Raw genomic sequence first — 24439 nt, forward strand, 5'->3', positions numbered from 1 at the left:
GGGGGCGGATGACAGGCGGGTTTTGTGACCTGCCACCCGCGGGCCGCCCCCGCTCCACCTGCCGCACCTGGGCGCGCTTTGCAGCCCCCTCAGCTCGGGCCGCAGCGCCCGGTGGCGGCCTCTGGGCCACGAGCTGCCCCTCAGCGGGCCCGGGGGGCTGAGGCCGGGCCCGGGGGTGCCCTCGCCAGGCTCTGGGAGCCGCTTCGGACTTGGAAGCTCCAGGCTTGGAGAAGGCCACGGCTCAGCTGCGATGGGGAGCGAAGTCTCTGGCGGGGAATGGTACCTGGGGGGCGGCTTCGCAGAGCCCCGCGCCCACTGAGGGAACGTGCTCGGGCCCCTCTGGTAAGAGATGGCCTTTGCTGTCAGTGCATCTGCATGGGAAGAGTTTAGTGAAAAGTCTGAATTGGGCTTCTGAGACCGTGTAAAGTGGAAGTGATCCCACAGCAGTGTAAAACTTGGGCAAGTGACAAGACAATTAACCTTTTCCTTCTCTTTTTCTAGAGGCTTCCACAGCTAAGAGGAGCTACCAGTGTTTTGAGAAACAGAAAATGGACTTGTCTGAATTCTTTTATCTTCTTAAGAAGATACACTTATTTAGAAATAGTGACTCAAAGGTATGGATCCTATGGATCATTATGCATATAAAAAAAGAGACTGTTGCATGTTCATTGTGTGGCATATACAGAATATATTTGTCCATACTATATACACAAAACATAGGGAAAAAATATCATAGCACCTTTTTGCCAAAATAACTAGTGTCTTTTTAACTAGGATAAGAAGTTCAGTTATACAGTTCTGGAAGATCAGTGTGAACAGATGTGGTTACACCTTTACAATTCTATTACATATTAAATAATATGTACTTAATAAGGACCACTGTATATTATTTTGTATAGCAACATAAAAATATAGTTAGATGCTAGTATGATGTACAGACCTTAAAACCTTTTATCACTTTATGCCCTTTGCAATCTCATTGTCTTAGTGAAAACAGTGAGTAAAGTCAACCGTCCACAGATAATCACATAAGAAACTGTACAGAATAAACTTACTAATCAGACAAAATGTTCAAATAAGTAAATAAATGAAGCATATTACAGCAAGTAATCTGAGGATGTAATAGGAGGTTTTTGTTGGGTATAATATCTGCGCTGAAATTCTTTAATGCCAGGTGTTGTTATAACTATTCAGAAAGGAAGCAGCTTTGGGGGGAAAAAAGTCATACTGATCTAATGGCACAAGTGAACTTAGTACTATTCTTTATTTGGTCTTGCAAAAAAAAAGTGGGAAATACACATCAGAAAAAGTCTCTGAAGTTGATCTTTTGTAAACGTGTAGCATATTACCAAAATAGTGACGTTCATTAAGCCATAGTGTTTCTTCTTCAAGTAAACAGGTCTTTTCATACTCAGAAGGTTTAACATGCATGTGAATAACAGAGGTCTTGCATACAACTCATTTTACACACAACTCTCCTGTTTTATGTCATGATCATCATGATTTTGAAACAGAATCAAAGAATTTTCAATTCTATAAACAGGAGTTTAAAGACTCATTATTTTCTTCTTTCAAACGTGTCAATGCTCTAAAAGCATAGTGCTGAAAGGCTGCCAAGCTAATAGGCCAGTGAGCACTAGGAAGAGATTAATTTTATACCTGGAATGAGTGTATACAGTTTCCATTCCATTTAGTGAAAGGGCTGGAATGTGAACTAGTGTTTCCTTTATGGTGCAGTGTTATGTTAAACCCTGGGGTAAAGAGTCAGCCTCTACAACAGGGAGAGTCTGAATTCAAGACTGGGGCTGCCTATGGATGTTAGTCCACAAAAAAGTAAATGAAAATGGGATGGTTGAGATGCATACTTGCATTTTTTTCCCCAGTGTTTTGTAGAATGCTCATACTCCAAAATCAGTGTGAATATTTGGGAATGCAAATATGTTATGAGCACTTCTGTTCACTTTGAAACATGCATATATTAAAATAGAGAGGTGTGTCCTAGCAACCACCATCTTCTCACTGGAGAGCTCTCTCTGAGGTGTAGCCAGAGCTGTAATCTCCAGGTGTGTTCTTTCTAGTTTTCAAAGGAGCCTGATCAATAAAAAGAGACAGAGTGAAGCCAAGGCAATGGGTCTACTTCTGCAAGCTTGGTTAGCCAGAATTGATTAGTAGAGGATACTCAGAGTTGCAGACCAGTTTTGGAAACTTTCTTTAAAGGTTTTCAAAAACATTGTATTGAATTGGCTTTTGTTTTCCCATTGCTCACGGTTGACAGTTCAGAACCCCAGGAATGGATTTCTGAACCCCCTCCAAACAAACAAACAAACAAAAATCAACAATCCACGTTGTGATTCTTAATCACATTAGGGTATTTGGTTCAATACACTGGGTTGTACTACCAGGATCCATATAGTGGGTCATCCTGGCATTATTCAAATCTTGTCATTCATTATGAAGAAATGTAAGAAGAATGGGAGGGTGATATCTCTCCCATAACTTTTCTAGGGCAGCTGGAAAAGAAGGCAAGCAATTCTGGCTTGAAGGAGTTCAGTCTAGCTAACTGAGTGGGAAGAACAATGCTGAAGGAGGAATTTTTTTCCTAAGGAGAACTGTGAGTAAATTGTATTCCTGAAAAGTTATCATTTCCTAACTGACATTATTGGTCAGAATTAAATGGTGAAGGACATCCTGAGTATTTGGAATGTTAAAGAATTGTCAGAAAGAGCAAAAGCTTTACACAAGTTGTTCTTTTATGCTGCATGTCATTCAAGGTTGCTATTCCAGACAGAAACATACTGAAGTAGGTGACCACACCTCAAATTCTTGTGAGAAGATGCACTGAGTCATCCATTTTGTCCAAGATAATATCCACAGGCAGCAGTTACAGCTGTTGATATAACATGGTCATACACCCAGAGACTTGCACAAGTAAACGAATTGACTGTTAAATCAGTAATTGATAAGCCAGGGAAAGCCCATTTAAAAGTATTTGAGAGAATGGCTGGGCCTAATGGAGTGCTTAACACTCAATTTCAAATACATAACCATACTTTAGGGTTCATTTGGCTGAGAAAGAAATGTGAGGAACTGTACTCATAAAAAGTTTTGTCGAGAGTTACTTGCAACTTTTTTCATTCATATTACACAATACTAACTACAAACCTGGATAGAGTATTCTTTTTTTTTTCAGGATCTTTGAACCTTAAGTAAGACTAAATACAACTTTGAAGTAAAACCACATAGACCTATGAAACTTAAGGCCAGAGGTTTCATTAGCTTATATTGTTCCAACTTCAACCAAGATCATTGCCTTTTATTCTCACTCTTGTGTGTAATCCATTAATACACTGCCACTGCAGACCCCAGCAGCCCAGGAGATGTTCTGGACCCTGGATCAGATTATTTTCTGACTCTCTTCATCTTCAGGTTGTTTTCTGTTCTTCAGCTGTGATGACTTCATCATAGTCACTCAGATGCTACTAGGTACTACATATGGGAGAAGCAACATTGGCCCATAATTTGTTTAGAACTGCGTTAGAAAAAAAAGAAGAGTTATACTTACCAAAAGAATGAAAGGAACAGGGGTAGTTCTGTTGTGAATCAGTTAGCCTTGTCATGTAATAATTACTGTATTGTAACCTTATAATAAACTTTAGCCACAGCATTTGATAAACAAAGCTTGTAAATTATATGCATTCTAAAATCTTTGGAAAATGTGTTTAAGAAGAATGACGGTTCTAACCACTGGGAAAAAAAATCAAGTGATCCATACCAGCTGGACATTTTTGCTGAGCCACTGAAGAATCTCCCTGCATGAATCTTTGGTAGAGGTAGGATTTTTATCATGTGTCAGTATATAAATTCAATAGAATGAACAGCATCTTTTTCTTTTTCTTTAGTAAAATATTTGACTAATGCCACGGTGACCTCATACAGCTATGTTTTAAGCTTTTGGCATTTTGGCTCACCACAGCTAGTAGATAAGAAGGATACATGTCCAGCTGTAAAGAAATAAACAATCTAATCATACTGCTGAAAATGATATGGTGCTGTTTCACCTCTGGTTCATCTGGTTTCCTCCTGTACCTTTATTACAGGGTGAATGTGCAAGGTTATGTTATCATTCAACTAGACAGTGGGTCAGTAATGCCATGCCAGCTACAGAGGCTCTGTCTGAAACCAGCTGAGAGATTCTTCCCTCTGTGGGGCCAAAAATGTGAGTGCAATGGTGAAATCAGGAACCCTTGAAACAGTGAATTCCTGGTTTGTCACTCAGTAGTTGGCAGTTGAAATGGTGCATCATACCATGGACTGTATAAAGTGCAGAAAAAAGGTGGCATAACAAAGAATTTTAATGAATGCTACTTTTTATTAAGATGTATTTATATATGCTTTTCAAAGATATTAATTTGGGGTAGTGCCAATATGTATCAATTCAGACAAAGTAGCAGGAGGCATTTTGCATGTAAGCTGCTGACTGTATGATCAGTTTTGTGGGCAACAGGTCCATGGCTCTGTTCCTTTCTACTGGCCATCTCTGGAACAAGCGTAGCAAGAAAAAAGTACTCTGGAATTTTGTGTTCTTCTGGTTATATAAAACAACTGAGACTCCTTGTGGGCCCCTCTCTGCTCAGGCAGTCAAAGGGCTCCTTCAGAGCTGGCCATTGGTCAGTGTACCTCCAGTGTTTTAAAAGAGGAAAGTAAGTTTGAGTCATCATGACAAATCATGTAACACTTTTTGAGGCAAATGAGGACTTTTCTGACTCTATTACAGCTCCACAAGCAGTGTATGTCAAGCCCTCACAAATTATATGCTCTTCTGTATCATTATTTTCTTTCACTTTGAGATTTCTTTAATAAAGATCTTAACATGTGGAATTACAGACCAGTTAGGCTAATTTCATCAGTAGGAATGACATTTGAAAGAATTTTAACAGATTAGGAGAAGGAGTACCTAGTAAAAGCATCCTTCAGCCTGATTAGTTGTGTACACATGGTTTAGGAAAAAAAAGAAGTCATGCTTCACTAGCCTTCTGGAACTCTTTGAAGATAACACTGCCAAGATAGGGTGTAGCATGGACATTATATTTTTAGATTTTCAGAAGTCATTTGACAATGTTTTCCTCAAGAGATTAATGCTTAAAAAGAGGGGAGTTAAGGGGCAAGAGAAGAGTTTGCTCATTAAATTGAAAAGTAGCTCTAAGCAAGAACAATGAGGAGCTAAAAGTGTCATTTTTACAGACTGGGGAAGGAGAATTTGCAAGGCTGCAGCACTTCTGTGAATCGAGGTAACTTGTTTGCATAAATGGCTTGGATGGATGTGCTCTTGTGAAACTAAACCAGGCTCATTATTATTCATTTTTGCACTGAGAAGCTCTAACACGGTTTGTGATCCCAATGTGCTGAGCACTGTGTTTGTGGAGAGTGTCCCAGCAGCCATCTAGACACTGTAGAACACAAGGAGAAGGGAAGTGTGATTTTCCTGATGACACAGAGGAGGTTCTGAGGCCTGGACAGGCTTGATCCCAGCCAGAGTAAAATCAATAGATCTGTTGAGTGAATGTGTTTTCTTAGTCATGAGATGGGATTTCTGATTTGGAGATGATACTTCACAGGAAACAACAGTAAATTCCAAAGAACAGTGAAATGCTGAAAAACAAATATTTCCAGCCCAACAAATGTGAAATGTATCTCCAAGTAAATATACATTCAAACCAGAAAAGAAATTTAAACTTTATTGTAAAAGCATACCTTATGTATGTTTCAGCATAACTCTGTAAGAAATGTAATTTAGAAGAATTATCTCTCCATGATGAAAAAAAAATTGAAAAAAAGGTCAACACTTCTAATTTAAATTTGCTTGGTGCAAATGTAACTTTCTAAATTAAATTCATATCTTTGTTATTTCTATATGTTACAGTAAAAGAACTAAGCAGCAAAGAGCACTTACTTTGGCCCACAGCATATAGAAATAGTACAGCAGTGACAAATTGAGTGTGAGCACTGCTATGTCTACAACTTGGGGTTGAAATATCAAACTTTGCAAGATGTGGACATGACCACACATATCAGAAGGATGTTCCAAGATGCTCTTTCTGTGCATCCACTTCCCAGAATACTAAGCTTAAAATCTTAAGTGGTATTTCCAAAGGAATTGCCTATACTGTAAAAAAAATTAAAATTCTCTTTTAGGACTAGAGATCCATCTTTCATTCCTACTTACCTTTTGCCTAGTTTAAATGCCCTCTTTCAAAAAACGAGACCCTGCCCTTCTCTTTGTTTTTGAGTGCCTAAGAATCCACACTTCAGATACAAGATCCGAATTTACCCTTGCAAAGGAGACTTCATAAGACTCCAGCCATAGATAATCCTGATTTACCCAGCTACAAAAGGGATCAGATTCAGATCTGTCATGTTAAAAAATATGGCTTCTCTCTTCCCATTCTGCTTATCTTCCTCAAACTTTACTGAGAGTTCTCGGAGCTACTCAGTGCTCCTCTCTGCCTGCTCACAGTCCCTTGCTTTGTGCATATAGACAATTAACTGGAATGTAGCTGTGGGAACAGATTCCTGTGAGGCAAGTTAGGGTGGTAGTTTGTAGTATTTGGTACTGCATGGTTAATAATTAGGGTACATGCTCTTATATCTTGGTAAACATAAGGTAAGTTGAGGTCATTTGCTGCTCAATGAAAGTGGGCTAATCAACCTTGTACTCACCACAGGAACACAGAGCATGAATAGCCACCATGGGTTACATAATGTACTGTAAATTCTTACCTTCTCTTACTCCACAGCTTGTGCCTGTAAATAACTTGTTCTGGTTGCTGTGTCTAACTTGTTGAATGACTGAGTGATTGTAGGAACTAATCCATGCATTACCTAAAAAAGATCTTCTTTAGCTGAGGTTGTGCAGGCTGAGGAATTTTTATCTTAACGACAGAGGCTCTAATCCTAGTTCTTTATCCATGTGATTAATATAATTATGTATGTTGGAGACCACCATATTCTTTATGCAAGGTGACTGTGGTAGGGTCTTTTATGCTAAAGCTCCAGTATAGAGCTTACTCGTGCCTAGATTGGAAGTGCCACACCTCTTATATGTCATAAAGAGGTATCTAAGTTAGAAAAGCTGCTCAGTGTGCTGTTATTGCTTGTGTTATGTCCTAAAGGAACATGAGTCAATCAATAATTAAGCCACAAAGTACTGCCTGTTGACATGGCAACATGTTCATAGATGTGACGTGAACTTAATGTCCTTCTTTCATGTCTCCTGTGAAAGTAAGAGTCTCCTAAGCTCAGTAACAAAGAATTAGAGCAGACACTGCCAGGGGAAAAGGAGAAAATACAAATAATAGAAGATTTCTTTTATAAAAATGGCTGCCTTTGAACCCTTTCTCTCTCAAATCTACCATATAAACGATCTCTCTCTTTTTTTTAGAGCAAGGACCCTTCCCTAATCAAAAATCCCCAATTGCTTATTGCCAAACCCTTTTAGAAGCATGAAATGAACTTCCTTATGGATTGTTTTCATGATTGCTTCTTTCCCATGTATTTCACCCCACCCACATTTTTTAATGGAGCTAAAGTGAACACACTCTTTTAGGTTACTGCTGTTTAGGCAAGACTCTGTCTAGCTCCAAGAATAACATTAGCTGCTGCACCACAGGTTAAGGGTTGGCGTGAAGGTCCAAATGTGAATTTGTCATCATTGGTTGATGCCTGTTGTTCCGAAGTCGAAATCAGCACGAGTTTGCGTGACATCAACTTCCGTACGCTGGGATCATTTTCGCTGGCTGGTTCTGCAGCTTCTCTGCACGTGCTCCCACTCTCACACTCTCTCTGCTTGCCAGTTACCCTCTTCTCCTCTTGGCTTGCATGTCTTTCTTCCAAGCTTTCTGCAGCAGATGGTAATGGGCCTCGCCAACACGTTTTGTTTGCCACATGTGTTGCTACCTGTGTCACAATGGGTGAGGTTCGTTTTTCTTTTTTTCCAGGGCATCTTTTTACTTCTGCCTCGGTCGGTCTCTTGATCTTTCACACATTAAAAGTTTACTACACGTTTTTTCCTTTGGGAGCTTGGTGTCCTCCATGCAGAGGACATGTCCAGTCCAGCAGAACGCTTTTATAAGATTGCTTCAACACTGTTTGTGCAACCACTTTGCAGAACTTTGTTATTCGTGATTTTATCTTGCCACTTGATATGCATAATAGCTTGAAGGTGCCGTTGATTAAATTTTTCCAATGCTTTGATGTACCAGTGCTAGCATTTCCATGTTTCTCAGCTCTAGAATGAGGTAAAATGTAGAGCACTGCAGTAAAGCCAGGGTTTGGTTTAATGTCTAATAGTGTGCTAATTCCAGATTTATTGGACCTAATTCTCCATCTCAGTCCATCTAAATATACAAAAACTAATTGATGTATAAAAGCCAACTGTTTCAAAACTCACATGAAGGAAAACATTAGATGCAGGGTTGAAAATTCTCATGTGTATTCCTTGCCCTTTAAGAAACAAGGTAACAGTTTTGATAGCTTACATTTTATAAAAGTACAGACCTCAACTGCAGACTACTGCACAGCTGGGCAGTCTGAATGCTTGGTGGACCCTAAACCCTTCAGCAAGTATCAATCCTAACCTTCCAGACATAAGATATGTGGAAAACTAATACCTAAATTCAGTGATAAAAAGAGACAGACAAGATTGCTGAGACAGCAGGGTGACCTCGTACCTTATGAAATATGTCCCTTCATTTCACCTTCACTGCTTTCATTTTAATGTATTTTCTCCAGGATCCTATGTGATTCCAGATCTCTGAGCAGATGAACTTTTATTTTTAAACAAGAAATCTCGTTCTGCTTATATCACTTTTCAGATCAATTCTGATAACAAAAGTGTACTTCAGTAATATATTTTGGTAGGATGAGGAGCAATTCGAGAACTGCAAGGTCTGCAACAGCATCTTTGGGTTTAGATTTGGGCAAAATGTGCAGCTGAATGACATGTCTGCTGTGCCCTTAATAAATAAATTGCTCACTGGCCGTGTTGCTTGCAAACAGACAGCCTTTAGGCAATGCCCAATTGTCCTTTGTAATATTTGAAAGGCAGGTTCAGCTGAGCTGGAGAAAAAGGCCCAAATCTCCATTTTAAAATACTGACATGGTGTCTACTCTGGCTATTTTCATTTGCTGAAAAATAGTGTTCCAAAGCTCTTTACTTGGAATTCTTCTGTGAATTTTTAACACGCAAATCAGTTCATAAACCTTACGATACATATAATTTACAAACAAAAGCGAGACATTTAATGGGATTTCTGCAGGCACATTATAATTATACCTGAACAATAGTCAACAGGGAAGGGAGTGATGGTAGCACCATTAGGAAAAGAGAAGCATGACTGCTACCTATGCAAGACTTAACTTGATGGGAACTCAGCTATTCCCATGGCAATTCAAAACACTGAAATTATACTGGTTTAATACTTGGTGTGCAGTCATGACACTTTTACTTTTTTTTTTTCTTTTTTGTAGATCTGACTTGAAAAGTGTCACACTGGTATAAACGGGCATCTTCACAAGCTATAAAATTCCATCCATACAAAAGAAATTAGTATGTGCAATACCTTTAGTTCTCTCTCCAGCACATGGACATATTTGAAAAAAATACAGTAAATTATTGTATTATTGAATGCATCCAGATCTCTTCTAAGCTGCAAAGTATACTTTATTCTGACCTTTGTTACTTAGAGAGTTTCATTAATTTTGCAAATTACACCGTTCCTCTGTTTCATTCATGTGACTTTAATAGCCCCATCTGCTGGCTGAGCACCAGGTACGAGAATTAGCACGTACCTTTGAAGGTCTCTTGTTGTAACAGGGCTTCCATAAACTTGCTGCTGAAATGTTTTGCGTTTTTCCTAAGTGAGACAAAAGAGAGAAAATTGTAAAAGTGCATTTTATAGGTGCATATTATCTCACAATGCTGTGGAGTTCATTTTGTGTTTACAAAATTCTTTCTGCCAGTGTCAGTCTGCTTTGTTAATGGTAAAGATGCACTTTTGTTGTTGTAGGAACCTAATTTCCTAAAACACTTTAAAGTTTGCTGAAGTGAAAAAGTGTGAAAGTGTAGAAACTGGAAGAAAACAGAAGATTAAATGTCAATGCTCACTGGAAAAGGAATTAAGCAAAGATTTGCTCTCAGATGCAGTACATCAGTAGCACTGAGAGTTGTTGTTCTGAAGAGTTTGTCTTATTGCTACTCTTCCCTAGGCATCCATTGGTGTGGAAGGTAGGATACAGAGACTCTTGCTGTGACTCAGTAGGCTCATTTTCATGTTCTAGTGTTCTTTTAATGGAAATAGAGGCGACAAATCTCCCAGAAATAATGAGGGAGGCTTGATTCATCCCCTCATTTTTTAAATGGAACTACACTGCACTGCTTCTTGAGGGAAAGCTTTTGATGTTATGTGTACTGCCATGGTACTATATGGATGTAAATAAAGTAACTCATAGGGTAGCTAAGGAGTATGAGCATACATTTCCTGTGCACCATTGAAACTGAAGACAAGTTTGATATTATTGCATCTGCAGATTGTCCAAAATAAGTATAATTACTATAAACGTGTGATTTATCTATGTATTAATACAGCAAAATGCCATTAATAAGTTTCAGTGCTATTTAAAAATATATGTAAAAATATATTCTCTACAAAACCTGTCAAATGGTGTGGGAAAGGAAAAGGAAAATCCTGAAAAAACAGTGTTGGGAGAGGAAGTATATTGGAGGGATGTCCCAGACATTGATTGTGGTCACTAAGAAGAAACAAAAACTTGAGGAAGGAAAAAGTGCTAATGAATGTACCTGTGTTACAGTCAATAAGAGCCTAAACTGCATTATAATTTCTGATGCTGTCCATTGCAATAAAGATCATGTTAACTCTTTGCAGTGTGCAGCAAAGAAAACTTTGCTGAATAAGAGCAATCTACCTTTTTTCCAAAGTTTAATCCAGTGACTGAAGATGGAGAGAATGATTTAACAGAGCTTAGACAAGCACTAACAGAAAATATAAGTTACCACAGCCATCCTATTAATCTGTGGATTCTGGTCTGATAAGACACTTGAGTGTTTTTTAGGGCAGTGAAGTCTACAAAAGGAAGACAAGTCAAAATCACCTATGATATGATGGTCTCACCAATATAGCAATCCACATTTTCTTGTGATTGTGAAGATGTTCGGTCAGTCTTGGCAAGGAAATCCCAGTGAAACTATTTACTCTGTTAGTAAATTAGTGTTTACAAAGCCTTATGAACTCAGATTGGTAAGTAACAGTTATCTTTGCTTGTAGCGTGGTGTAAAGATACAGAGGGAATGAGTATCAAAAAGAAATAAAAATATTTATTTCATAAAGATTAACTACAGGATTGTGATCATGCTCTTTCAAAAGCTCTTTCAGAACTTGGTTGTTGAAATTTTCAAAATACTTAAATGCTTCAGGTGAGTTTTACTGGAAGTTGAAAGGGCTCATGGTCCCCATTCACATAATTGCTTGGGAAAATATCAGCTCCTATCCTAGTTCTATAATAAATAGCACATGGCTTAGAAGACCAAAGGAGAGCTTCCTGCTGAAGATCACACACAAATACTAGCACACCATGGAAAATTTTCAGGTGGTGTCAGTGCAGAAGATACAACACAGGATGCCTTTAAGTGCATTAAAACAACGCAGATGATTTTAAAAGGAAACCTGGGAAATGCATTGATCATATGTTCAACATCAGTATTTTCCACTTAGTAGGTGTGTCCATGGAATATCTTTCTATTTGTGCAAGAAGCTGCTCTTTTGCCTTCCAAATGCATTTAACATGGTGATCCAAGGAAATCCACCCTGCTGCAGCTTCCCCAGCTGCTGTGCTGTTGCTCTCCTGCAGAGGTGTTCTTTAATGAGCACATGTTTCTCGGTCACAGGTAGTCCACGTTCTGCCTGACTGCATTTCTTTACAGGCTTTAAAACCCTAAGCCTGAAGGCACAAGTGCCATATGTACACTGGATGGGAGCCTGATCCCTCATTGGACAGCTCAAGTGATTATGAATTACTCACTTGTGAAATCCTGAAGTGATATAAACAAAAGGACTGGTGGGTCATAAAAAACATGATTTCTGTTTTAAAAACAATTTATTGGATTTTATAATGCAGTTTTAATGTTAACTGAAAGATTCCTAACAAATTTTCCTGCACACCTTGAGAATCTCTCTCTCTCTCACATAAATAATGTTACTTTTAAAATATCACACAAAGACCTGTAGAGAGGTAACCATCAAAGAAAATGTTACAAGCAGCAGGCCCTAAACTTTGTTTGGGTAGGATTGGCAGCTAACACTGACCATTTCTTCTCAGCAAAGATCTGGACTTGTCTTTTCCTAAGACTAGTTAATCCTTGCTCTCTTCTTCAGGAACTTTTTGCATTCCCTTGAAGAACAGGTGGCTCAGATCAGCCAAACCTTAATCCTAGCAGACCTTGAACTTACTGGAACACTGTTGCTCTTCCAGTGAGCTTAGAAGTTTTCTTTCTTTTCCCTGCCATTATTATGATTAATAATGGTCTTGACACACAGACACAGATGCACTTATATACACACTAATAAACACAAACAGGAAACATAATAGGTTATAATGTTTAAACCAGAAATCAGAGGAAAGGCAGAAACCAGCAGGTTTTTTTAATGTAGTAGGCAAAAAAATCATATTTTTACTAAACAAAGACAGAGTTGGTGTTTTAGATATCCTTACAAGTCAAAAACAAATGCTCTTCATTATCCATTGATTAAAGGAAAGAGTTTCCTATTCTACATTAATTTACTGAACAGCTGGAAAAATCTCCAAAACTTAAAAAATTATTACCAAATGTTCTGAAATATACTACGCTTTGCCTGTCTTAAGTCTGAATGTTGTACAGTTTGATTGTCTGAGATAACCAATTTGTACTCAGAGTAGCACAGAGCCCATGACAACACATCTCTTGTGATTGTCTGCACTTAGTAACCATTTCTAAAATCCTAAACTGTCCACTATGAGTTTGGAGTACTGAGACCACTTACAGACACTTTTCCAAATTATGACTCATTATGTTAAGCCTCCTTTTCATGAAACTCTGCTTAACTGTGCATGTGCTGATTGTTTTCTTTGTCATCTGACTTTCAGACTGGTTACTGATCTCCTTTGATATACTGTACATGACATCCTAACAAAACCAAGTCTTTAATCAAAATGATGAGGATTCAAATGTGTGCCACTGTCAGACGGCAGGGTAAGGCTAACATGCAGCAGATGTGTACTTGCAGGTCAGATGGAATGAATGGATTTAAGACATACAGTTGGTACAATCTTTAGTTTAACCCTAGATCTGATTTTAAAACCCGGGCAAAACATTTTCGCAATGAGCTGTGTTGGTTTGAACTGCCAGCTGGCAAAACACCAGTACAAATATTTTATCCATGGGAGAGACCTGACAAGCCCCGATAGTCACAATCTAGAAAGCAACAGGAATTCGTTGCAGAGAAAGAGGCCAAAGGCTCTGTGACTGTGCTTTTTGCTTTATGACAAAAATCACCTGGATTAGTAGTTCTGTGTCAGTATTTTATCTTTCGTGCTGCTAATCTACAAGATGTGGAAAAGCCAAAGACACAGCCACAGGTGATTGCTTCTAATAGATTTCATTAATGCAAGCCCAAAACACTGAGATTGCATAAATGAAATCTGCAGCTGTGAATCAAAAATAACACTCAAGGATCAGGAAGCACCAAGAGCAAATATGTCAGAATATGATTTTTTGAATACTGTTTAGAAAAGAGCTTGCAAATTTAAACATTTAATTGTGTGAGCTGAACTTTTCTCAAGAAAACAATTTATAAGCTGTGGGATAGACTGGCAATTTTTCTCCAATGCATATGCAAAAGTTTTCTGCTTAAAACACAGTGTCAATCTTACTGAGCTCAATGGCAGTTCTGTGCTCCAGACTTTCAAGGAGATGCTTTTGCTGCAAACCAGTTCTAGTGCCACTAGTGTTTAAGCATGATTAAGTTTCTCAAGTTCATTACAGGCATTGAACTTATAGTAGTAAAGATTGTTCAGGGCACTGCTATTTGTTAGGGAAAGTGTTCCCAGATAGTATTTTTATTATAGGGAAGTATAGGAGATATAATATAAGGGACTAGAAAAGAAAGAGGTAGGTTATGCTTTTTGTTTTGGTCTGGGAAAATACAGATTTTTCTGCACTATAGGGATACTTCTTTAATGCTGTTGATTTTGAACTGAAGAGTCCTGTCCCCCATTGCTATTGGTACATGCCAAGATTTTGTGGATTCAAGCTGTGCTCTGGTTAATTGTAAATTCACTGAAAGATCCACAAGAAATGCTGATGGCAATAATAATGCTCAACTGAATAGGCAGTTAAGCACTTCTTAAGTTATCTTGTTGATGAGCCCAGTAGAAATACTGAGATGGATAAATTAATCAGGGGCTAATTCCAGAGTCCTGCTCAAGAGCTCTGAGCAGAATGTGCTGTTCTGGGGATACAAAAGAACCAGAGAGCCAGTAGGTATCTCCAGGTGTTGATTCTCCTTGAATAAGAACTTTTCATATTCAGCATTTCCAGCAGTGTCACTAGTGCCTGTTGATCTCCAGCTGAAGCACCAGTCCTCTGATGATTATAGGGAGAGGGATTTCATTCACAACAACCCTAATATATATCAGACAACAAAATGACTTTTGTCAGCCACGAGTTTGGGGAAATTTTACCATTTGCAGATTAATCCTTCACTGAGAATAGTTTTTAGTCTGAAGACAGAGGTAAATAAGTCCACTGAGGTAAATGAATTCATGAACATGAGTCAGAGATGCAGATCAAAACTCCTGCCTTTATTGTCTTACCATATACTGAAGTATTTGTATAGTCATTGCTTTCCTCTTACATGGAGAGCATGGCGTAATGATAGCCTTCTTTAAGGCATCATAAAACAAGTGTTCCTCTTGTTTAGTCATATAGCATATGGGTCTACCAAAGCATAACATTTGTATCAAAAATGTTTTTCAAGAGCACTCAGAAACGATACGGCCCATTTTTGTACTTGGGTGCCCCATTCAAAATCAGTAGAATTATTTTCAGAAGAAACCCTATGCATGATCAATACCAGTTCCCTTATGGTGGCAATGCTCCATACATTGGAGTTCATCTGCACCCTGGCAAAGAAAAGAATCCAGTTCTACAGTTTTCCTTATTCTATTGGGAAGAATTTTAATGAAATTTTGTATGAAAAAGGGTAACAACTGAAAATGTAACTTCATCTTTGTGATCTTTGCACATTTTCTTCAGTTTTCTTCAGCACACTGAAAACTTCCAACTGGAGGTCACAATGAGGTTATGCACAATTGTCAGAGTAAAGAATAACAGTGCTGTAGTAATTGAGGAGTGAATTTTGTTTTTGTTACTCCTGTAGCTAGATTATATAACATATACCTTAGTAAGTCAATATAGTCACATACTACTGAAGAGCTAACATGTTCCTTGGTATTTACATATATATTATCATGGAGCATTATGACTGCATGGTCACCAAGTGGTCCCTATTTGAATCTGTTAATATACTCTGATATGTGATATACTGTAGCTTCAAGCATCTATATAATCTAGAAGGTAACTTATGTCACCTCTGCATGTGATGTGCAACAAAGAAATTCAGAGAATCTGCAGTTGAGTATAGAGCCAATGACTTCTGACTGAGCATCTAACCTAGATCAGATTCTCAGATAAATGTTCTTTTGAAAATCAAAAAGGAAGAGTCGCACATTATTGATAACCACCAACTACACACCTTCCTGGTGATGAAGAATGTTGTCATACCTCAACACCTACACTTTTGTCTTTTAATCTTATGTCTCTGTAAGGTTCCACGATAGTAATATCAGCTGCCTCCTCTCATGTGCCTTATGATTCTTCCATCCAGGACCTCAAATCTTCCACCTGTGCTTTCTTGTCCTCTCTTGCTGTCCATACACAGTATCCCGAGGTCTCATCACTGCACCTAATTACTACTTGGGCAAGAGGCAGCATGTCCTGTGGCTGCTTGTGTGTTGATTGTCCAGCTGGGAAGCCAGACAAAACAGAACTTTTAAGTTCACGTTGCAGTTTTTCTCTTAATGAGGCCAGTCATCTATCTAGTCATCAGTTTTCATGTAGCTGGGTAGAACTTGATATCTTTGGGATCTTCTATCGAATTTGTTTGAGATTGGCCAATAGGTTCAAAAGTTAGTGGGAAAGACAGAAAACACAGTTGCATAAGCTTGGGATGATCAGGTTAGAAACAGTAATGCTTTCTGAGTGCTAGACTGGGCTAGTGCACTGTTAGGTGTGTACTCACTAGACTGAACTAGACAAGCAGATTCAGAGATCAGATAGTTTCCTAAACACTGTAAATAATGCTGTCCCAGGAATGGGTCAGGGAGGCCTGCTTATGTCAGCATATTCACATTGCCTCTCCTTCCACACTTTGTATCATGGAAATAACTTTGAAACTAGGACAGTCTCTAAAGCTAATTATACCAGTGTCCAGGGGAGAGTTTTGACATTGTGGAGATGTGCAGTGGGATCCCCATGTGCTGCACTTTGGAAAGGATTTTTGAAGAAACTGATAAATTCAGTTGTTTCATTTAGTTCTTTGTTGAATGAGAACCATGCATGAAGTGCTGGTTGTTCAACTGGTATGTATTTATCCTCCAAATAGACAGGATATGTAACTGAATTTTATTTGAGGTTTGAATGCTCTTACCTTCTTGCTCCATAAAAGATCACCATCTTGGAATGTTATGCCAAAGGGAACAGGCCAATCCATTTAAACACAGCATCATATAAATTCTTGCTATAAATCCACTGCAGCCAGTGGAGTTAACAGTGGTGACAAACTTGACTCACAACATTGTTTTTTTTTTCCATGCACATTCTGTAAACAATGTTTTGGAAATACTCATTGAACTCCTCAATATCAACACAGTAACTTAACATCCCATGCTTGAGTATATTACTTATACTCTTACCTTAAAACTCAGGTAAAACTTGCTGGTAAATTTGACTGACTACATTTAAATTGAAAACTTTTGGGGGTAATTAATTTATAGAAGTAGTAGACTTCTGTTTACTTTACACAGTAATTGATTAGCCTGATTATAAATAGAAAACATATTTTAAGTCTGCTATCGTAAAGCTGTTTGCAAAGTCAGTATTACATAAGATAAAAATGTCAAACAGAAATCTGTCTTACTCTTGTTGTTCCCCGATCACCAGATGTGCCTGTTCCCCTGTTTTCCTTCTGAAAAGAAAAAAAAATCATTATTCAATTTCCATTTTTTCTTTTTTAAGAGATAATCATAGGCAGATCACAAACTTGAAGGTGCATATATTGGGTTCACATGAAGTCTCTGAGACTTCCTGCATCTGTCTCTTCAGCTTACTTTATGTAGAGGCAAAATCATTCAAACGTGTGAAATTTAGATTCAGAGTTCACTGATGGTCCTTCAGAGAAGTGATCAAATGAAATCTGTCTGAATAACCCAAGTGCTCACACTTATTGGGTATGAATGTCCTGAATTTAGCTGAAAAACCTTGCAGTTTGTGATGGGGTCTGGTTTATATTACTGCAGATAGAAGGCTGCCATCCTAGAAATGTCTTCTTGTACCACCAGCTGGATTTATTTGGGTAACCTGTGTCATGCTGTGGGCATTTATAGTAACTAATTTCTGAGATGAACTCCACAAATCTATCTACTACAATTCTGTGTTACAGAAGTAGATCCTCTTGAAAAACCAAGAAAAAAATCTTCACTGAAGTTGAAAACCATTTTACAACCACCAGTGACACCTTTCCCGGCGGTTTCCAGTGTCTGTAAATCACCACCATGTTTCTCAGTGCAGGAAGATGTGCCTCTGTTTAGTGCAACAGAGAAGTGGAGGTGATGCTGCTACTGGATTCCAGTGCAGGACCAGACTCACTGGGCCATTAATTTTCATTTGCATCACTTCCCCAGCACAAAGCAGACTTACTGCTACATTAACTGGCAGCCCAGAGGTTCACAGTGTGCTGGGGAATGCAGGTGCTGCAGCTCTGGTGAAATGGCCTGTGGAGTCCCTTCCTCACAGTTTCAGTGTAGTTGTCGAGCAACAGAGGATGGGCAAAAGCAGGAGCAGATGAAGTTTTCAGTATGATTTTTTTTCTTTAACTCTCAGCTTCCAAAATTCTGTGGTTAGGTAAGAATCTCCGCTTTCATTTAAAAATTAAATCTCAGAAGCCATAAAGTAAATCAAAAGAAAAACAAACAGATATTAATCTTGTGATGTTTGATCCAATTTTGTGTTTTGGGGAACCGTCTTCTGGTTTTTGAACACCTGGATTTGGCAAGGCTGCTATCATGCCTGGAACAACATACACAAAAGAGTTTTCTTACTATCACTATTCCCCTCCCACTCCCTTTCAGGCAAATGAACTAATTTGGACACAATATTTCAACATATTTTTTGCATTGAAGGTGGCTAATAGCCTGCTGCAGAGAGAATATATATAAAAGCCTGAGCTGAATAATGTGCTCTTCACAAACCAAATGATTCCAATCTATAGCAAAACAAATTATTAAAAATTAATTTCTGTACTTACATACTAAGCCCAAGTTTAGGATTTAGTATTTAAAAAAATACAAGAATGGAATAACTGCAGTTCCAGGGGCTATGAGTTCTACTTTAATGACTGCCTTGACAACATTAGGACATTTACATTAGAAATGTTTTATATGGTAGTACAGACAACGTGGGAAAGAACTTAGAGTTAATGATTTTGTACTGTTTATCATTTTAAGAAGAGTTAAAGGCTGAGTGTATACATTTATTTAAATTAGGCTTTAAAGACCTCAAATTCCTAGATCTGTTAGAACTAAATCCCAAAATGTATTCTGGCAATCAGCAGTTTAACTGAATTGAAGCATGTATTTGCAATTTTTTTTGTTGGATCAGTATCACATTAAGGGTATCCTGCAGATTTGAGTCCTTTCTGTCTAAATATCCTAAAACTTTACAACAGTTACTTATAACCTCAAAACTGAAAACAAAAAGATTGCATAAGGACTTGAAAGAAGGGGAAAGAACTTAAAATCCTAAGTTTTTGATAATGGGATCCTATTTTGATATTTGCAAATGCACTTCATTAATGACTTAGGATTTAAGAAAAAGAAATTTCTTTAAAAGTTTACAGTTTACCTTGGTATGACTTAAGGGACATTTTGAAATGCCTTTTCTTCTGTTAAAATGCACTTGAGGGGCTTCTGTGAATATTTTTATTTACTGAACAGACCAGAGTGACTCGGTCAGAAAAGTTAAGGGGTATCAAGTAAATAACTATTTAGGGATTTCTGTGTCTGCTATTCCTCTACAGACTGGAGCTGCTTCTCTATCATATTAATACCTTGTTTTTTAGCTGTACTGTATAAGAAGGTATCTGCATGCTAAGAATGCATTATCAGATTGTGAGTGGAAGAATTTTGTGCTTTCTGGATGGCATTTAATGTGGTAATATACCACACATGTATTTTACTGAAATAGCTGGTTTAGTTTCCTGATCTTTCTCTTTAATTTTGTTTTTTACCTAAAGACCTAAATGCAGTGGTTTGTAGGACTGCTCAGAATGTTAGTAATGAGATATGGAGCCCTGTTCTTCTAGGTCACTGGCATGAATTTGACCCTGGTTAGTAAAAACCGAGAGTCATTATCAGCTGGTGACTGTTTGGTGGCCTACGACACACAAGCTGGTGGTTTCACTTTGTGTAATGACCCATGGCTACATACACATACACACAGTCTTCAGTTAAAACATGTGCAAATAGCTTGGAAAATACCATATATCTCATGATTGAACTTCAAAACTCAGGCTGAAAGGTCATCTGTGGTGGCAATTAAGAGTGACAGGCTTTATACCCTGTCAGGCACAGAGAACAAGGTGCTCACCAGCATTCACACAGGTCATTTGCTTCTGCTTGGACAGTGGAACCTACACATTTAAAGCAGAATAACACAAAATAATGGATAAGTACTAAATTAATTTTATACAAGACAAAGTTATGGAGCAAAGTCGTTACAGATACAGAGTGTGTGAACAACAAGGAGGGCAGCAGAGAATAAAAGGGAAGTAAACCTGAAAAAAAAGTAGTGGAAAAGGGGAGACACGTAATGGTAAAATAGAGAATGTAGAGAAATGTAAACCAGCAAATACACTGATGGCCCATGCTTCCCAAAACACCTGACCTCTCGCCCTGCCTCCTGTTCAGAATTAATCTACTTCCTTTGAAAAAAATGGCTTGTTATATAAGAAGAAAAATTCAGCAGAGTATTTAAGCATATTTTTCACTTCCAGCATGTGAAACATCCTGCTTGTTCCAACAGAGCGACTGTCGTTCCTTACAGTAGGTATTTGCCTGTTCACTTTACCAAAGGGAAGTTTCATAACCGAGCTGTGTAGACTCACCTAAAGGGCTTGGTTATGATGATGGATGTGGCTTTACTGCATCAAGAGCAAACAGCACAATGACCAGGAAATTAGCAAGGAGTAATAAAGAAATAAGATCTCCACTGATGTGACAGGAACTTCAGAGAGTGTCGGGAGGGCTTTTGGGGCAAACACATGTTGGGTCAGGATTTTCCACAAACTCGTTCACCCATCTCTACAGTTACTGTTAAATATCTGTGACACACATGTGTTGATTCAATGGTGAAAGGCTTAAAGATCAGGCCGGGTTGACATTTTTCTTGTAAGGCTCAATATCATGAAAACATTTGAAGTGTAAAGAGCTGTAGAACTGGCTAGTTTCACATGTCATACTGATGCTGTGTGGCTTTGTAAAAGAACTGATACACTTTGACGCTCTAGGCCTGAAGCAAATACAGAGCGTAGGACTTCTGAGCATGGCAAGAGACCGTGAAGCAGCAGCAACAGAGCACCAGGTAAGATCAAATTCCTGGCTATCTTCCATTTCCCTGTCACACCGTGTATGCTTAATAAACTGTTTATACAATAGTGATAGGATATGACTGCCACCTGCATGCTATGTAATGTGTATACTCTGCAGAAAGAACATTTAGCAGCTGCAAGATATAAGTAGTTTAAGCCTAGAATGCCTGGATGTTCTTAGGTGAGCTCACTACTTTCTAAGCTGCAAAAATGCTTAATCCCTGTGTCACTTTATATTATTTTGTAGGTAATGTTGTCAGTGGGTTGACAAAGGCACATAACCAGGGGCAGGATCTGGCCTATCATATTTAGTAGGATATGACTCCTCAACCAGGCACTACAACCTTGTAAGGGCACATACTCTTCTTTGTTTTCACAAATGTGAAGGAGTAGACCTTGTCTTGCAAAGCTGCAATTGCCAACTCTTGTGACAAACGTGAGCTCAGTGTTGATATATGATCACCTCCAGATGCTAAAACCACAGTTTGGTTTAAGAACTTTAAACAAATAACCAACTGACCACTTAGCAATATATTTTTGTCTGACACTTTTGACTGGCACTTAGAGGGAAAGCTCTTCGTAGCAGGAAATAATCTTTTATTTGATAATTATACAAGGCCCTGTTCCTAAATAGAATTCTACTGAAAAATTATTATTATTATATTGTTTAATGATTTTTTAAACTTAGAATATTGCAAACACCAGAAATCGCTTATATTAAGTTCTGAGACTTAATAATAATTCTTCTCTATAAGTACCTTTCTCCTCTCTAATTCTCTTCTTGTCTGCAGTCACTTTTCTTTAAGCTTCAGTTATATTACCTCATTACCTTTGTCTTGTTGTGCAGAAGCAGTAGATTCTGCTCTGCTCAAAGGCAAATCTTAATGCTGTAGTTAGCAGGGAACTGTTTGTATGAAGGTCTTCACTTCCTGCTCATTGTGTCTTTTGATGCTTCTCACAATAAACTTGGCAAAGCTAAGGCTTATTATATGTCACCTCCATTTTTGTCTTTTGCAGTCCTCCATTGCTAAATAAGAGAGCCAAGCTTCTTTCACAAATTCAGGAAGCATATTGCTGCTTTCCAATAGGCAACCACAGATACTTCATACGTAACCATTGATTTTCTATCCAGGGATATGTAGGAAATCTTACAAAGAGCATGAGTAAGGACGCATCTAATAACATGTCAGACTTTTCCTGTTTCCACACTTGAATGCTCAGTCCAGAATACTGATCCCTGCACCAGAGAACAACCACAGTTTACAAAGTCAATATATACTGTATGAAGTAGCTGTATAGTTATGATAGTTACCACAGGGAATGAAACCTAAAATTTTTAGATGCAAGCAGAGGGCATAGGCAGTATCTGACTTTTCTCTGAAGTAGGCTCAGCTAGAGGAAAAATATTGATTTTCACCACAGCCATCCTTCCTTCAGAAGTTATTTCATGTTTGAAAGGAATGCATGAGGCTATAGAGAAAAAGAAAAAGGGTGATATTTTATCTTAATTTATAATTTTATTTTATTTACAGGATTCAGTTATTTTATATGTGTTCTTCCTTAAACAAAAGCAAATAAACCAGAAGATTTTCTTTAACTGCCGTGTTTGATGCACACTTCATTGGAAGTTTTTAATTAGTGTCAGTGCACAGTCATGACAGTTATGCTTTCTTCCAAATAGATACTGCAGACATCAAACAAAAAAAAGTAAAAAAAAATTAAACTTGAAACTTTTGTTTGTGTAAAGCATCCAGATGTTAACAAATTTCTCTGAACCAACTGCCATGTCCTAAATCTCTAAAATTTGAAACTGATTTTCTAAGACTACGTGCAGACTGCCAACTTCAGGTCGCGAGGTCTTCACAGGCTGAAATCAATTGCTTGGCTTCAAAACCCTGTAGTCAATACTGGCTTTTACAAGGAGAAGAACTGCTGGGCTTGGTGGGCCATTAATCAGATGCAGAACGAGGTTGCTGTCGAAGTTGGGTGGGTTTTGGTAGAACACATTTTTGCAGAAATGCTGGTGCTCCTTTCAGATGGGGCAGATGAAGAATGGAGGAGGACATTGAGGAAGTAGATATGCAGATTATGTTCTCTGTGCCCCCTGGAAAATCTTGTTTTGCCTGTGTTTCTACACTCATTTTTTTTTTCAATGTGGGCAATTGACAGCTTGATATTCACAAGCAGTATGAAAAAATGACATAAAATCAATTCTAAAAGAATATGCTATGTAATTCTTATGTTATGACATTTACTTGAGATAATTGTAATAAAAGCAGAATTAGAGTATATACCCAAATGAAAATACACTTCCATTGCTGTATATATGTATATGAACACCAGTATTATTTCTGCCTCTTTTGGAAAAAAAAAAAAGTAACTCCTTTTTTTTTGAATTTAAACAGTTCCACTTGGTGTTCTTTTTCTTCATTCTTCTGAAGAATTTCTGCCTGAAGCACAGCTACAGTACACTCATAAAACACATCAAGGTATCAGCATTCTCCAGGACTCCAACCACTCCAATCACTGCTGTGTGAACAGCTGCGAGTGCATTTTTTTAATATTTGCAACTAAAAATACTTCTGCACTTAAAAGTGCCCAGTTCTGCAAGCCTTCCTTGGCCAGGACACTTCACAGAAGTTCAGTGAAATTCTAAACCCAGTAGGATTCCAGATTGAAAATCAAAATCTTGGGGATGTACTTTTGGGGGTAAAAAACCAAAGCAATAAGTGAACTTTGAGAAAAAAACCACCCGTTTTGATTAAGAAAGCAAAAAAGCATAGTGAAGAAATTCACAAAAATACTGACTCTCAAAATACAGCTCTGTGTTTCTAAGAGAGTAATTCCTTCTGCAGGAAATACCTGCGTAATTAACGTTTACTAAAGCAAAAGCCCAAACCTGCATTCTGCCCATTCCAAACTTCTGCTGACTTCACGCAAATGTAAGTGCTCTAAAAGGATCCTACTTTCTTATAAAAAACAAAATCAGAGTTTATAATAGTGTAAGGAAGCATAAACCTTACTAATACAGTAGCTATATAAAATTACTAACAATCAGGTCAGCATAGATAGTGTGAAATATGCAACAAAAATCATGGATGTTAACAGAAATTAAAATGTGATTAAAGTGGGATTTCAGTGATGGACCATGGCACATTCTGCTAAAGGCAGCTGGCTGCAGAGCCAGGGAGTGCAGAAAAGGGTTTTAGGTGAACTAAATGAAAGGTTATTCATTCCTCAGTTGACACTGAAGTAAAACAATTCTACATGAATGAATGTACCAGTATTTTCAGTCCCTGATACTTAGAGCACTTAATATTTAGAATATTAAACATTTGCATATTATTAAGTGGGTGAATAGCTTTCTTCTTGTTCAACTGTTAATAGAAATTACAGTTTGTTAGAAA

At 38.0% G+C, this 24439-nt stretch overlaps 1 long non-coding RNA gene across 3 annotated transcripts; it reads left to right on the forward strand.

The window, feature by feature from the left end:
• Positions 1–60: 60 nt before the first annotated feature.
• On the forward strand, positions 61–24159 carry LOC113969877. Of its 3 annotated transcripts, XR_003534965.1 has the most exons (7): positions 61–342; positions 502–614; positions 2506–2611; positions 20353–20487; positions 20952–21025; positions 23438–23521; positions 23888–24159. It is a non-coding gene; the product is annotated as an uncharacterized LOC113969877 (long non-coding RNA). The 3 variants fall into 3 exon arrangements; XR_003534966.1 differs by lacking the exons at positions 20353–20487; positions 20952–21025; positions 23438–23521; positions 23888–24159 and adding exons at positions 4098–4139; positions 9526–11357 and having other exon boundaries at positions 63–342; XR_003534964.1 differs by lacking the exons at positions 20353–20487; positions 20952–21025; positions 23438–23521; positions 23888–24159 and adding an exon at positions 3191–4051 and having other exon boundaries at positions 68–342.
• Positions 24160–24439: the final 280 nt, after the last annotated feature.

This window comes from Neopelma chrysocephalum, unplaced genomic scaffold (assembly GCF_003984885.1).
Source record: "Neopelma chrysocephalum unplaced genomic scaffold, ASM398488v2 Primary Assembly neopelma1_75, whole genome shotgun sequence".
NCBI lineage: Eukaryota > Metazoa > Chordata > Aves > Passeriformes > Pipridae > Neopelma > Neopelma chrysocephalum.